The sequence below is a fragment of the Pleurodeles waltl genome, chromosome 12 (genome assembly GCF_031143425.1).
Source record: "Pleurodeles waltl isolate 20211129_DDA chromosome 12, aPleWal1.hap1.20221129, whole genome shotgun sequence".
In the NCBI taxonomy this organism is placed as follows: Eukaryota; Metazoa; Chordata; class Amphibia; order Caudata; family Salamandridae; genus Pleurodeles; species Pleurodeles waltl.
In genome coordinates this window covers 31,372,967-31,390,436 of record NC_090451.1, presented here as the reverse complement: position 1 = coordinate 31,390,436, position 17,470 = coordinate 31,372,967, and positions in this window count along the sequence as shown.

Genomic DNA, 17,470 nt, shown 5'->3' with positions numbered 1-17,470 from the left:
GAGATGAGTATTTCCCCAGATATTTTAAACTAGGATAGACTGTGCCTGCCCCAAAACTTGCCTTTTCTTGCTGCATAATGTAGTCAACAAAGCCACATAATTTGGTCGCCCATTTCCACATAATTGTAACGGTCCTGCCTCAAATACCCCACACACATGACGCCTATTTGTTGTTTGAAGAAAACTTGACACAAACTCTTTAAAATGTGTTTGTAAGAACCCTCACATCCAGTGTAGCTCACCATAAAACTATCACACATCCTACGTTTATCCGTGTATGCACACACCAACTACTCACAAATACACCGTGGGAAGCCCCCCTTTACGCATCACCGGGAACGGTGAACGCCACCCCCAGAAGCACACAGTCCCACAATCCTCCAGCCCTCCGAGGCGAGGGGCCATTCTGTGGCAAGACCACTTAATCCACAAGGACGCGCCCTCCTTCCCTCTCTCTTGTCCCCTTCTTTTTGTCTCCTGTCCCTCTTCTCTTTCCCCCCATTCTCTTGTAAGGCATAAGGCGCTAACCCACTTAAGAGCATGAGAATGCAGGCAGCATCCCGGGCACCTGTGCCCCGGGGCGGGAGCGTCGCTAGTGCTGGTGCAGGCTGCGGCGTCACTGTTGTGAGCATTGTCTAGTTTCTATGCACACAGAGAACGCGCTCAGTTCACAAACGCTGCAGATACCCGAAGGCATCAGTTCACCTCCTAGGACCTCACCGTCTCAGAATGGGGGCATCGGAGGTCCCAGCACTCTTAAAAACTTCCCCCACTCTCAGGGTGGCCAGAACACTACACCGGAACCCACCTCCAGGGGCACAGAGAAGCGGGCCTCCCCTTCAGCGTTTAGTTCACCACCTCTAACAACAAGCATTGGCAAAGCCAATAGGCCGCGGGTTTGGGACTTATTGCTTTGCCAATAGTTTTGGCGATATTTTCGTAAATACAGTGCACGTTTTACGTAAGTAAAGACTTTGAATTAGTTAACATTTGCATCTGTTCTTACGGACGGAGGGGCCACGCCCCCTACCATCTCACAACAAGAAGAGTGTCTGTTAAGCTAAGCAAAGGTCAGCCTGACAGACACTCCTCTTGTTCAGGTCAGGCAGGCAGGAGCTAGACATATGATAAATGCGCAGGCTCCTGGCTTCCTAAGATGAACTTTGCTGAGCCGAAGAAGTCACAGCTCCTGTGGGCGTGACCTTATCAGTCTAGCAAAGCACCTCAAGGCCCTCCCACTCGTTACAAGGGGGAGTGTCATTGATAGCCTTAGACATGGGCACTTCAGCTGTACGCCCTGAAGTGCCCAGGGCCAAGTGTCTAATACAGACACCCTGGCCCTCATTATGAACTTGGCGGTCGAGACCGCCATGCTGGTGGAAATTAGCGCCACCGGCATGACGGTCTCGACCGCCACATAATGAAGGCGGTGGGGACCGCCACAGACTGCCTTTCACCACCGCCAGGCTACCACCGCCAGGCAGCCTGACGATGGCTGAATTCTTCATCCGACTGGGCAGCGCTACAAGCAGCGCTGCCCTGCAGATAAAGAACCCTTGTTCCGCGAGCCATTCCCTGGCGGGTTCACCTGCCAGGAAAAGGCTGGCAGAAGGGGTGCTCTGGGGCCCCACTGGGGGCCCATGCACTTGGCAGTGCAGGGGCCCCCATGCAGTGCCCTGTCGCACAGGTCACTGCCCGATTTACAGGCAGTGATCCGCGCAACAGGTGCTGCTGCACCCGCCGCACATCGGCATTGACGACGACTCCATGTGGAGCCATCGGCAATGTCCCGGCCCAGCAGAATGTTGATTATTCGGCCGGCGGGTTCTCAAGGGGGCTGGCGGTCTGTGATAAGACCGCCAGCAAGAACACGGCGGGGATTCCCGCCTTGTTCATAATGACCCTCCTTGTCACAGAGTGCTGCAAGGTCACCAACTGTCACTGGCTCATTCTATGCTGTGATGAGGTATGGACTGCTGCCTTTACACTGCGGCAGTCCCAACACTTCTGTACCTCTGATAACGCGTCCAGCCCTTATAAACTACCTGTACCTGGACACGTTGGAGGTTGGTGAACCTTTTAGCCGAGCTGGGCTCTCCTCATCCTTGAATAGTCGGGTCACTTAAATCAATGATCAATAACTGTAGTACGCGATAACCAATACTCAATTAATAGATCGAAATAACACATTAAAAATCAATAACAGTTGGTATTTCGACGCACCATGGCCTTTCAGCCATGAATAACCACACCAGTTTATTAAAAGTTAGTGAATTTATTTCCCTATATTAACAAAGCTAGCACAATGTATATAAGTCTCAAAACCAAATGATATATGTATACGAACATTACTAGCTGTCCATAGCGGTGGAAGAAACGCAAGCTATGCAAAATCTGAATAATGATACATTCAGTTATGGCAATTCAAATCACTAATATGAGTAACTGTATTTGACTAATCTCGTACATTGGTCAGCATAACAAGATTTCAATTCAACATGGTGCATCAAGTTCATACCTCGACTAACCTCTAATTAGCATCGGCATGTGGGGTTTCATGCAAAACGAATTTAGTCAACACAAATTTGGAAAACTTCTAGCTTGGGCCCTATCAAAATAGCAGTTGGTACCTAAAAGGAAAAAAAACAATGCATAATACAATTATCCTTTCATATTTACCAAATACAATCAGCATTCAAGAAAAGTCTTCGTCCCTCAGGTACTGGTTGATCAGCATGGGGCAGAATTTCAAAAGGGGGCAAAGATAAGGGCAAGTTTCCTTGCAGCAGCAAGGAAAATGGGGCAAAGTTACTGCATGGGCAAGACGGGGCAGTTTAAAGTTAAAGTCTCTAGGGTGAGAATTCTCAAAGTCTCTTTCTCTGGAATAGAGAAAAGGGCATCAAGATGTCGTCTGGCATTTGGCTTCAAAGATGGCATCAAGGAAAATGGCTGACTTCTCTTTGTCCAGTGGGTTTAAGTAAGAAACATTCCAAATTCTGCAGGGTCTCCCATTGGAGGGTTCATAGGGTGGCTTCAAATTGACCAATGAAAAATGTCTTTCTACTAGTACTCATTTATGCATACACTAGCCTTGGAACACAAGTTGCAACATGGCTTGCCAATTATTTTGTTATCTGTACCCTCATTGTCCGCACCTGCAGAGACTGACCTTGCTTCAAAGGGGATGAAACTGGCCTAGTACGAGACCTTGGATATAAGTGTATTAGTCATCTCTACTGGAAAAATACAACTTTAAGCAAGAATATATGTTACATTAGTTCAAGGAAAAGCCACGCAGTTTAGAATTTGAGACCAGGCAACTAGGCCAAAGCCTCTACTAAATTTAAGCTAAGCACAAACAGTTTCAATAAGAAATCATGACACACATTTGCAATTATGACGGATTAGTACATTTTCAATTTTTCATGATTAATAAAGCACGTTTATAATATTTACGAACTACTCCGAGGGCACAATTTCCCTCGTGCATTATTTTCTTTACTAAAATCACACTGCATTATATGATTTTGGTTACATGATATATGAATATATGTCGGACCCTCTTTTTCTGCGTCATCACCTCTGAGGCTTCCCTCCTTGAGAGCTTGAGCAGGCAAGTCTAATTTTTTCTTTAATGTTTGGTGCGTTTGTGTATTTATGTATACTTGGGAGTGAGTGTTGTGAAGGTGTTTGTGTCTGTGTGTGCGCATGTGTGAATAAATGGGTGTGACTGAGTGTGTGCCTCTGTGGCCCGCCTGCTTGCCATCCTTCCTGCTAAAATTACCAGCTGCCACTGAACATTTGCAAATTCTCTTTGCTTCAGTACAATTTGTATTGTAATTGTAATTTCCTTTACTATAGCCCTCATTATGACATTGGCAGTAAATCCCACTTACCTCCACGCTGACAGCCACCAATTTACAGCGGCAGTAATCCGTTCACCATATTATGACAAACACACACCAATCCGACAGAATACAGCCACATACACAAATCCGCCAGCCCAAAGGTCAGTGATAAAATGGCGGTATCAAAACCCACACTGTTACACCAACTGAACAACGCCCACCACATTATGACCCATGAATCACCACTGGTGGACATTCAGCGGCGGTAAACCATTGGCAGTACATACTGCCGTGCTCACAATGGACACCCACAAACAAAACAACACTACATTGGACAATTCAAACAACACACACCTGACACTCATACACACACCCACATTACCCACAACCCTTTACGACTGCAAACCATTGCCACCAGAGAGACACTGACACAAATAGAGCCACACACTACTCACACCTATACACCACTCACGCACTCCACATCACACACCCAACACATTACCCAACACAACACACCTCACAGAACACCCATGGCACCACAAAGACACCCCAGTTTCACAGAGGAGGAGCTAAGGGTCATGGTGGAGGAAATTGTCAGGGTAGAGCCACAGCTATATGGAGCACAGGTGCAGCAGATATCAATAGCCAGGAAGATGGAGCTATGGCGGAGAATCGTGGACAAGGTCAACGCCGTGGGACAGCACCCCAGAACTAGGGATGACATCAGGAAGAGGTGGAATGACCTTCAAGGGAAAGTACGTTCCATAGCAGCAAGACACCAGCTCGCTATCCAGAGGACTGGCCACAACTCACAGCATGGGAGGAGCAAGTCTTGGCAATACTGCATCCCGAGGGCCTGGCCGGCATCGGAGGAGGACTGCACTCTGGTAAGTCAACATTTAACACTTATCACCCCCCTACCTGCATGCCATCACACCCCCTCACCCTCACTCCCATCACTCCACTCCATCCCACACACTCCACCATCACATCGCACTAATCCCAATGCCAAGCCCTGCATGCTGTACCAATGCATGGACACCCCTCACAGCCCTGCATGGACACTCATCACTAAAGCATGCACAGCATAGAGAACTAACAATCCCACCATACACAACGATACACAAGTGAAAGCTGCCAGGGCAAATCCAAACAAAGAGGGGAAGCCAGGGATGCACAATATGTCAGACACATAAACCATAACACATCATTTACTTCCCCACAGGTACTCCAGCGAATGTCAGCGGAGAAGAGGTGCCAGCACTATACAGCCCCCCATCAGAAGAGGCCACAGTGACGACAGCAACTCCGGTCTTCTGGATCTGGATGACCTACCTGGCCCATCAGGGACCTCTGGACAGCCGGTTACCCAGACCCAGTCACACACCACCACAGAGCCTCCCCCATCAGGAAACACAACCACAGCACCCGCCCAGCGTACACACACCTCTGTCCCCAGGACACGTCAATCAGCAGTGTCCACCTCTACAGGAACACCAGGCCACACCTCGCACCCAAGACAATCAGGGACCTGGGGTCAGTGGCAGTGGGCACACGGTTCAGGGGACAGAGGCACAGGCCAACAGGGACACTGGAGGACTGCTGTGCACCAGTGGGAGGACAGGTCCAGGGACTGACTCTCCAGGAGATCCTGAGAGTCTACCAACATTCCCAGGACACAATAGGCTGGATCCTGGAGAACAGGCGGATGCAGGAAGGACAGTACCAGGGGAAAAGGGAGGACTTGCATGCCATCAACAACACCCTGATCTCCATAGCAGGGGTGCTGGCAGACATGGCCAACATTATGAGGGAGGCAGTGTCACACCAGCGGGCCCCTGCCACTAGCCAGTCATCTGAACTGCCTTCCACCTCCGCTGCAGCTAGTGGCCAGGAGGCCCTGCCACAGGACCAAGAGGCCACCAGCACCCCTCCACCTGCAGAAGGTGAACCACCCCGCAAACGTTCCCTGCGATCCAGGCAGAAGCCAGAGACTATTGCCAAGACCCCCGCCAAGAAATTAGACTTTCCTGTTTGTCACCCTTGGGTCCCACTCTGTCACCCTGTCCACCTTGGACTGCCATTGCTCCCCTTCCTATGTCCCCTTGGACAATGCACCTGTGCTACAAACAGACTGGAACAATACCCTGGACTTTCCTCCATCATCACCCCATCCCATAGCGCTTTCCCCTGCTATGTTAGCACTTCGATAAACACCTTTTGAAAAATAAATCTATTTGGAATATGTCATGTATATCAAATATGTATTCATTGAAACAGGTACAGACGTTTCAAATTAACTGTACATACAATGAGCATAGATTAATGACCTGTAGCTGGCTGCAGTGATCACACCAGGAGTATATGTGAGGTCACCAACATCTGCAAAATGAATTGCAGAGGGAACAGTAAGTGGGCATAGAAGTGGGAAATTTCAGCATGCCACTTCCACACAGATTACAACCAAAGCAATTGAAATGTAAAGTTGCACTGTCTCACCTGTGTGTCGTTGGAAGTACTGATGGATCACAGATGTTCTGTTGTCCTCATCCTCTGCCCCCTCATCCTCACTGTCCACAGGGTCCACTGCTGGCACACAGGCATCTCCAGTCCCCTCCTCCTGCAGAAAAGGTACATGGCATCTGAGGGCCAGGTTGTGCAACATGCAGCATGCCACTACTATCTGGCAGACCTTCTTGGGTGAGTAGCACATGGATCCACCTGTTAGACGGAGGCACTGGAACCTGGCCTTCAGGAGGCCAAAGGTTCTTTAAATGATCCTTCTGGTTCACCCATGTGCCTCATTATAATGTGCTTCTGCCCTTGTCCTGGCATTCCTCACAGGGGTCAGCAGCCGTGATAGGTCTGAGTAACCAGAGTCACCTGCAAATATTGAGGGACAACCTTTAGCCACGCACTATCCTATCTGGCCAACAGCATAGGTATACACCAACATATACTGGGTGGGAACCAGGGCTCACCTATTAGCTACACCCTGTGCCTCTGGAGTTGACCCATCACATATGGGATGCTGCTATTCCTTAGGATAAAGGCATCATGCACCGACCCAGGATACTTAGCATTGACGTGGGAGATGTACTGGTCCTCCAAGCACACCATCTGCACATTCATGGAGTGGAAACTCTTACGATTCCTGAACACCTGCTCATTCTGCCAGGGGGGTGGGGGAACAAATACAATATGTGTTCCATCAATCGCCCCAATTATGTTGGGGATATGTCCCATTGCATAAAACTCAGCCTTTGCTGTGGCCAAATCCTCAACCTGGGGGAAAACAATTTAGCTGCACTTGTGTTTCATCAGGGCAGACAACACTCTTGTCAGCAGTATTGAGAACATTGGCTGTGACATTCCTGCTGCCAAGCCCACTGACACTTTAAAAGAACCAGTTGCCAGGAAATGGAGCACTGATAGCACTTGCACCAGAGGGGGGTTCCCAGTGGGGTGACGGATAGCAGAGATCAGGTCAGGCTCCAATTGGGCACACAGCTCTGTGATTGTGGCCCTGTCCAGTCTATAGGTGAGGATGATGTGCCTGTCCTCCATTGTTGCCAAGTCCACCAGGGGCCTGTACACGGGGTTTGTCTCCATCTCCTATTCATCCGCAGCAGTAGCAATCTAAGGGACAGAAGAGTGAGGAGCCGGTCACAACCTGAACAACGGAGCCACAACAGTAGTTTGTATTCTGTAAACATGTAACGGGTCAGTGTGATTTGTCCAATATCTGCCAATATGTCTTGCGACGCTGCATTATTCCAGAGGGCTGAGCCCACCCCCCTGAAATGGCGTCCGCCTGTCCTGTGTGGAGGGACAGGTGGAAGTGAGGTAATTCTGCTGACATTGTGCGCCGTTGCAGGAGGCGGTCGTGAACCGCCGTGCATCTCCTCGTTGGGTAACAATGGGCCCTATGGGGTACAGTGGCCAATGGTGATCTACGCCGGCGGTGACGGTATGCACCGCCGCAGACATGACTGCCATTCTCTATCATATTCCTTACTTGTTACCTGATCATTCACCTGAGAAGACCTACACTGCATGTGCTGCTGTAACCTGTGCCTGGAACCTACCATGGCCCGTGTGACCGAGGAAAGGGCCCCTGCCTTCACTTCGGGGGAGTTTAAGAGACTGCTGTATGGGCCTCCAGACCAACAGGTGAGTACACTGTGGACACAATGCATGGAGCGGAGTGTGTGAAGGCCTCGTGTAAGGAGGGTGGGTGGATGTCCTCTTGGCAGTGTACTGGATGTGTGCTGGGCTATGTGTGTGCTAATGGTGATGTGAACAGGTATGGTGGGTCATATGTGTAACAGGCTGGACTCGTTGTCTATTGGTATTTCCCTGTGTCTATTGCCTCTGCAGGTCAGCGCCCATCAAAAGAAGGGTATATGGCGTGCCATCGCCAAGGAGGTGCGGACCCTGGGAGTCTATGGCAGGCGGAGTACCCACTGTCGCAAACGGTGGGAGGACCTGAGACGCTGGGCACGGAAGACGGCAGAGGCCCAGCTCGGGATGGCCTCCCAAGGAGTGACCGTCGAACCCTGGCCACCCCGATGGCCTGCATACTGGCGGTGTCCTATCCAGAGCTGGATGGGCACTTTAGGGCATCACAGCAGCCACAAGGGGGAGAGTACAGTGCCCTTCATTACAACTTACGCATGGTAGGGTGGTATCCGGGTGGTGGATGTGTGTCAGTGGGTGCCCCTAGGCCAGGCCTGACATTGCAGAGCAGGTCCCCTGGTGGCTAGAGTTCTGAAGCGATACTCCTGCTACCTAGCTCGTAGGCATCCACTACTGGCCAGGGCTGCGTGGGTCCCAGGTGTGCTGCATTTGCCGGTGTGTGCCTCTCCCCATGCCTTGGTGGCTAGCAATATCACTGGTAGTGCAATGAATAGTGCGTAGGCCTGTTCCCTGTGTGTGAGGGTGCTGTGTACACCAACGTTGGTGTTGGTGCAGCCATTAACCCAGTGTATCCTTTGTCTCTCTCCCTCCCCTTTCTTGTTTTGTCATCCTGTCCATGTGTGCATTAGTATCATCTGGTGGAGGAGCAGAGGCACCGGCGACGGAGGGAGCTGCATCCCACAGGACCCAGGAGGCAGAGTGGGACGGAGCAGGAGGGAAGCACCACGGCAGAGACTGGAGGGGACACTTCAGGCACAGATACCTCCTCCGATGGAAGCACCCTGGTGGTGGCAGACACCTCTGTGACCACCCCAGCTACAGGTACAGCTGCCCACTCCATACCAGTACCGCCATCCCAGCAGCCCCTCATCGAGTTGCCCATGCCTGCTCACCCAGGAGGGTGGGCATCTCCTTCGCCCCAGGCACCTCAGGCCCTGCCCCAGTAAGCCCTGCTGCAGAGTGAGGAGGCTATTGACCTCCTGAGATCCATCTCTGTAGGGCAGTCAACTATTGTGAGTGCCATCCAGGGGCTGGCAGCCCAGATGCAACAGTCTAATGCATTCCTCGAGGGCATTCACACTGGATTGGCGGTGAACAGAGATCGATTAAGGCTCTGGCCTCCTCTCTGATGGCAGCCATTGTCCCTGTTTCTACCATCCTCCCTCCAACTTCCACTGCCCAGCCCCATTCTCCTCAACCCCAACCCATCCCAGGCAGACAGCCAGACGAGCATGTACACAAGACAACACCCAAGAGTGTCACAGGCAAACACAAGCACCACACTTCATCCCACAGGCACTCACACAAACACCCTCCAGTTGCAAACATGAAAACATCCACTATCTCCACTGTCGCCCCCTCTTCCTCCTCCTCCACCTCCCACCTAGTTACGTCCACACTCACACCTGCATGACCTACATCATCATCCACTAACTGCATCATCACCACACCAAGCAGAACACAGATCTCACTGGCAGACACCTCCCCAACATCCATGCACACGTCCCCTGTGTCCTCTCCTACTGTGTCTGTCTGTCCCCCTACTAAAGTACACAAACGCAAGCATGGTCAGCATTCATCCACCTCACAACAGCATTCAACCCATGCACCTGCACCCAAATCCAGCAGACAGGCACCTCCAACAACCACTCCCTCATCCTCCACTCCTTTTCCTTCTCCCTCTTCCTGCCCCAATGTCCTAAAAAACTTCCTATCCACCATTGACCTCTTTCCTACCCCTCCCCCGTCCTGCACGTATGACCAGGGTATCACAAACCCAGCCAAACACCTCAGCCACACAGTCCATGGGCCCAGTTCCATTCACAACTACTTGGAGTGGAAAGGAATCCATGCCACATTTACTGAAGGGGAAGGAGCCTGCACTATCCAGCTTTAAGGGGAAGGAGCCTGCACCAGCAGGCAAGAAGGCAAAGGAGCCTACACCAGCAGGCAGGAAGGCCAAGGAGCCTGCAACAGTAGGCATGAAGGGCAAGGAGCCTGGGCCAGCAGCTGTGACAGAGCCCCCACCACCAAGCATGGTTGTGTATCCATCCGAGGGTGCAGGGAATGTGCAGGAGCCTCCCCCCACCAGCAGCACCACCACAGTGCATCCATCCGAGGGTGCAGAGGATGTGCAGGAGCCTCCCCCCCACCAGCAGCACCATCACAGTGCATCCATCCGAGGGTGCAGAGGATGTGCAGGAGCCTCCCCCCATCACCAGCGCCACCACAGTGCATCCATCCGAGGGTGCAGAGGATGTGCAGGAGCCCCCCCCACCACCAACGCCACCACAGTGCATCCATCCGAGGGTGCAAGGGATGTGCAGGAGCCTCCCCCCCACCAGCAGCACCACCACAGTGCATCCATCCGAGGGTGCAAGGGATGTGCAGGAGCCTCCCCCCATCACCAGCGCCACCACAGTGCATCCATCTGAGGGTGCAAGGGATGTGCAGGAGCCTCCCCCCATCACCAGCGCCACCACAGTGCATCCATCCGAGGGTGCAAGGGATGTGCAGTGCAGCTCTTACCGCCAGCGGACAAAATATAATCCTGTGTCCATGGGCTTCTGTGCGGCCTGTCCACTCCAGAACCAGTGGGCAAGACACCCACTCGAGAGACTGTGGCCTTGCACTCCCCGGGACCAAGCACAGGGCATGTTGTCCACTCCAGAACCAGTGGGCAAGAGACCAACCTGAGAGACTGTGGCCTTGCACTCCCCAGGACCAAGCACAGGGCATGTTGTCCCCTCCAGAACCAGTGGTCTTGTTTCAGCACCCGGCTGAAGTGCCCCCCCCCCTCCCATCCCCCTAAGGTGCCTGCCTATTTCCCTGCAGTGTTCTCTCCGTGTTGATGCAGGTGACAAGTGGGGCCTTGGAATTTGGTCTGTGGCCATGTGGCCCACGCAAAATGAGGACTGGGCTGTGTCTCTTGTTCTGTACATTTGTATATATCTGTTACATTGCCTATATAATTATTTATACTGTGTTGATCTTAGTACATTCAACTTTGGTAAATTACTTTTGTCTTTGCATTATTCCGCTGATTTAAGGGGATTAACTTGTTTTCTTGTGCAGCTGGTTGTGTGTATGGTGTGTGTGTGTGGGGGTGTATGGTGCATGTGTGTGTCAATGTCGTTTTCCTCCCCTTATGTACTAGGTGGCTGTACTCACCGTCGTCATTGGTGTTCGTGGTGGAGCAGAACGTAGAATATCTTCGGAAAAACATGCAGTTCGGGTTCCATGGCGGCGTGGTTCTTCCCTGTGTCTCCAAAGGTGAGTCCTTTCTGAGGTCTGTTTCCGCCAGCCTTTTGATGTCGTTGGTACCGCCGCGGAAAAGGTGGCGGATTGTGTTGTTGTAATATGGTGGGCTGAACTTTGACTTCCGCCTGGCTGTAGGCGGCTACGCCGTGGTGGCTGTTGTTTCCGCCCTGGCATGGTCATAATTTGGCGGTAGTTACCCGCAGCATGTTGGCGGTATTACTGCCACTTTATCACCGACCGCCAGGGTTGTAATGAGGGCCTATGTGTCTTGGCCGTAAAAGGCTGACTTATTGGGTTTTCAAACGCCGCTAGGGCACATGTGGGCTGTGTCACATTTAGATGTCTGGATAAGTTCTGGTTATAACAGGGAGTTAGTAATGGGGTGTGACTGCGAGATCTGAGGCTGAAGGCAGCGGGAGTCAGTGGTCTATAATACAGCGTTCAGATTACATGCTCATCCAAACCTTGGCCTCTATCCAGTGCACGCGTAGTGTAACTCCCAATTCTAACTATTTACAACAAAACTATTGTTGTTACCCATTTATACCAAACTGTTAATAACCACTTACAAAGTCGATAGGTCTAGCTTGTTTTTGGAGTATGTTTGTTGTTAAGTGATATGTGTTGATGCAGTAGTTGGAAACTCACAAAGGACCTCATTACAACCCTGGCGGTCAGTGGAATAGTGGAGGTATTACCGCCAACAGGCTGGAGATACCTACCTCCACTATTATGACATTGGCGGTTTGGCCAAAGCACCAATGTACCACACTGATCGCCACGGCGGTAACGACTGCCGGGCTGGAGACTTCAGTCTCCAGCCCTGTGGCCGTCACTAGGCCGCCCATGGCAGTATGACCCGCCCATCGCCATGGTTTTAGTGGTTTCAGTACTGCCACTGAAACCATGGAGGTAGGCACTATCAGTGCCAGGGAATTCCTTCCCTGGCACTGATAGAGGTCTCCCCTGCTCCCCTCCCCAGAATCCTCCCCCTCCCTCTCCCGACCCCCTGCACATTTACACACATGCACGCACATACATTCACCCATGCATGTATACATTCATACACACTCACTGCAACACTCACGAACATACATCCTGGCACACATGCAATCTCACAACACAATATACACATACACTCACACCCACTCATGCACAAACGCATTACACATGCATGCACGCATTCACACACAGTGACACACGCCCCAACACGCATACACACATTCAACTATGCATGGATACATTCATACACACTCACTGCAACACTCAAGAACATACATCCAGGCACACATGCAATCTCACGACACAACATACACTCACACCCACTCATGCACACACGCATTACACATGCATGCACGCATTCACACACAGTGACACACACCCTCACTCACGCACACAACACCCCTCAACCCCCTCTCGTTTCGGAGAACCCGACTTACCTGCTTGCAGAGGGTCCTCTGGCAGGAGATGGGACGTGGCGCTGCTGCCAGCAGCAGCGTCCGCCAGCAAAACACCGCCAGGCCGAATCATGGAACATGATATGGTAGGCGGTGTTTTTCTGGCGTGGCGCTGCTGCTGGCAGCAGCGCCACCTTACCGCCGCAATGACCGTTGACGGAATTCCGCCAGCCTTCTGGCGGTATTCCGTCTACAGTCATAATGCCATGGACGGTTGGTAGCCACGGCGACGGTATGTGGGTGGCCATCGCCGTGGTGGTAGGCGGCATTTGCCGGCAATGTCATAATGAGGGTCAAAGTGTCACCTAACGCTGGTCAGGTAGCATGCCGTGTAAAGCACCAGAGTGTAGTTCATATGTTTTGAGCTATTCCCCTTAGTTACTTAGGTTACACCCCTTTTAGAAGCCCCCAAAACCGTTTTTATCACACTGAAGCACTGTGGCCCGCAATAGGCTTTTGCCTGCAGCCAGATAAACTCTTCTTGTAGAAGAGCCCTGTATAGCCCTTGGGGTGACACCTAAACCTTGTGGAGCTGCAAGGAGGAGGGACCTCTTTGCTCTGCTGGCACTCTGTAGTGTCTTTGGGAGGGCAGGAGCACAGCTGGTGGTACATGTCGGAGGGATGAGCCATGCAAAGTCAGTGAAAGAAAGCTGAGGGCCCGACCTTCTCTGTGCACTCCAGATTGGGATAGTAGTTCCCGGGGCTCTTGGTGCCAACGCTTTAGAAGAGGAGCTGCAGTATTTGTTCCACAGTGAACTTGAGCCAAAATTCATGCAGGTTATTTGCTCCCTGGCAAAGCGTATCCAAATATCACCAGCTTCTCTGGAGTTAAGCGCAAACGGAGAAACACGGCTGAGTGACAGCAACGTAGGGCGAAGGTGGGGGTGGCAGAAGCAATAAGGTGGTTGGGTTTAATTACTGAGAGTAGGGGTTGCAAAGGGAGTGTAGGAGGGGAGCCGCATGGGTATGCAGGTGGGGTACCTCTTCCAAGTACTGTAGGTAGGAAATGTGATTATCTAGATTACCTGTGCTCATTTTGCCTCACCCTTAGGTGACCGGAAGGCAGGTTTGGCTCTACACCAATCCCAAGGCATGACTTACTGAGTACCACTTTTTCCAGCGTTGAGCAGTTAGCTCATTGACCTCCCCTGGTGGCTTTAGTGAATGTGCAGCTCTTCCCTCATTCCAGAACAGGCATCCTCATGAATGTGTATAAATCAGGCCCTCGCTGCCGTGTGGCACAGAAACCACTACTGTGGATGCCAGGGTAGAGCTGCTGACCTCCATGGATCAGGGACTGTGGGGGTCATTCTAAGTCCAGACTTCCCCCTCCAAAATACCGCTCCGCGGTCGAAAGACCGCTGAGGGTATTTTGGGATTTGCCCTGGGCTGGCGGGCGACCGCCAAAAGGCCGCCCGCCAGCCCAGGGCAAATCATCCTTCCCACGAGGACGCCGGCTCAGAATTGAGCCGGCGGAGTGGGAAGGTGCGACGGGTGCAGTGGCACCCGTCGCGTATTTCAGTGTCTGCAAAGCAGACACTGAAATACAAAGTGGGGCCCTCTTACGGGGGCCCCTGCAGTGCCCATTCCATTGGCATGGGCACTGCAGGGGCCCCCAGGGGCCCCGCGGCACCCCATACCGCCATCCTGTTCCTGGCGGGAGACCCGCCAGGAACAGGATGGCGGTATGGGGTGTCAGAATCCCCATGGCGGCGGAGCGCGCTCCGCCGCCATGGAGGATTCACATAGGCAGCGGAAAACCGGCGGAAGACCGCCGGTTTTCCGCATCTGACCGCGGCCGAACCGCCGCGGTCAGAATGCCCTGCGGGGCACCGCCGGCCTGTCGGCGGTGCTCCCGCCGACCCTGGCCCCAGCGGTCTCTGACCGCCGGGGTCAGAATGACCCCCTGTGTGCCCTCGCGTCAGTGTGGCATAGAAACCACTACTATGGATGCCAGGGAAGAGCTGCTGACCTCCATGGATCAGGGACTGTGTGCCCTCGCCCCAGTGTGGCACAGAAACCACTACTATGGATGCCAGGGAAGAGCTGCTGACCTCCATGGATCAGGGTCTGTGTGCCCTCGCACCAGTGTGGCACAGAAACCACTACTGTGGATGCAAGGGAACGGCTGCTGACCTCCATGGATCAGGGTCTGTGTGACCACGCGTCAGTGTGGCACAATAACCACTACTCTGGATGCCAGGGAAGAGCTGCTGACCTCCTTGGATCAGGGTCTGTGTGCCCTCGCGTCAGTGTGGCACAGAAACCACTACTATGGATGCCAGGGAAGAGCTGCTGACCTCCATGGATCAGGGTCTGTGTGCCCACGCGTCTGTGTGGCACGGAAACCACTACCATGGATGCCAGGGAAAAGATGCCCACCTCCAAAGATGAGGTTCCTTGTCTGTCACCCTCCTCCACCCCTTTAAGGCCTTGGGATCCTGATGGCCACCTCCCTCAATGAGCAATGGCATGGGCCATAGTGTGACTCTCTCCTCTGTAACTTATACCCCAAGTGAAACTTGAGTCATCGGATCCAAGCTTGGGCCTCAGTTACGGGTAATTAGCGGTACAGGCTCCGACCCGTGTAGTACCCGTAACACCACTCTTGGACCCTTGGACTAAGGGTCATGAAGATGGAACGAGGCATAAGCAAAGTTCCACTCTCCAGGTTTACTTGCTTTAAGCCACTGGCCTCCGCCTATTCCCTGATCAGTAAATGGGAGGATGATGAGGTGCAGGGTCTGGAGAAGGAGGTCAACCTTATGATGTAATTGCAGCCAAAAATGTCTGATGTCACTTCTGCTGCCCCGGGCACTCTGATGATTCCAGAGCCACGGATCCAGGCATTACATGCAGGAGGATTCACCATGTTGCCACATCCTTCCCAGCATTTCCAAAGTTACCTTGGCTCAAATTCCCCACATGCACCTTCACAACCTCCATCTCCACATTAAGCAATACAAGTAGGGGGGAGGCTGGGAATCGCGAGCCAATTTCTGTCTGCCTCCCGCACATCAAGGGTTGAAGGCCTGAGCTATGGACTATGCTTAGATACTTGCAAAGCAGAATGTAGGCAGAGGTTACAAAATTACGCCACTGGTCACAATTTGTCTCAAAGCACCTGCAGTCGCATCGTGACCAAAAAACCACTCAGACCACATCTCTCCAGATGTTGAACTGAACATGCTTGACCCAACTCACAGAGCTCTCTACAGCCATCTCACTCAAACATGCCTAGAGTCAACCTCACCAAACCAGCCAACACCAGATTTTAGGAGGGACACACTCCAGATTTGTCTAGAAGCATCACTCACAATCGAGCCAGAGAGACTGCATTAGGAAAGGCCCAGGGACTCTTCTGTTCTGCTCTTCCCATGGTCCTTGAGCACTCATGAAATCAACACAATGTAACATTGTGAACATTTTGTTTCAGGTAATCCAATCTTATCCACTGAACATTTAAAAAAAAAAAAAAACTGAGATATGGTGATGCGGGGTTCGTACCTGTGACCTGGGCGGTGCAAGCAAGCCTTAGCTGCAGGTGTATTAATGAACACCTTCTAAGCACACATACGCTGCAGATAAAGGCAGCACAACTCTTGTGAGGCTTGAGCAAGCCCCGCTGAAGTATATTTTGCCATGACGCACACAGGCCCCTAAGCGTACATGATCGCAGTGGATTAAAGGCTGTGGCCTGAGAAAACTAGCGCCATGCTTATGTCTCATTCACTAATCTGCCCAAAACACGGCAGAGTAAACTTCAGTTTTGTGTGATAAATATATAGATATCTACATGACAGCCTTGCTCAGCAGTCAAAAATGGGGCCGGGCTCACAGTCTGGGAAGCCTGACTCATCCACCTAGGGAGAGGTGCACACCGCATTGCCTTCCGCAGTAGTACAGAGTTGTTGAGTCATATACGGTGTGACTCCACCACCCCCCAGAGAATGAGTCAGGCTTTGGGTCAGCACAAGAAGCTTCCATATGAGCCTACAGTCTCCCTCCCTCCAAAATCCACCACAATGGCCTTCACTGGCTTCGCTCTAACAAGATCCTTGACTGACCCTACTCTAAAAAGATCCTTCATCGACCTTGTTCTAACAAGATCCTTCACTGACCCTACTCCAAGAAGATCCTTCACTGACCCTGCTCCAGGAAGATCCTTCAGTGACCCTGCTCCAACTTGATCCTTCACTGACCCTGCTCCAATGAGATCCTTCACTGACCCTTCTCCAACAAGATACTTCACTGGCCCTTCTCCAATTTGATCCTTCACTGACCCTACTGCTACAAGATCCTTCACTGACCCTGCTCTAACAAGATCCTTCACTGACGCTGCTCCAAGAGCCATAATGAGGCCCTAGGTTGGGTAGCTTCCAGCAGTCACCAAACACGCCTGCAATGCTTCTGTTGCAAACATTAGCCTGCAGCTTCCACAAGGATGCGCACTCATCCTCTTCCAAGAGCCACCAGTGGGGTCTC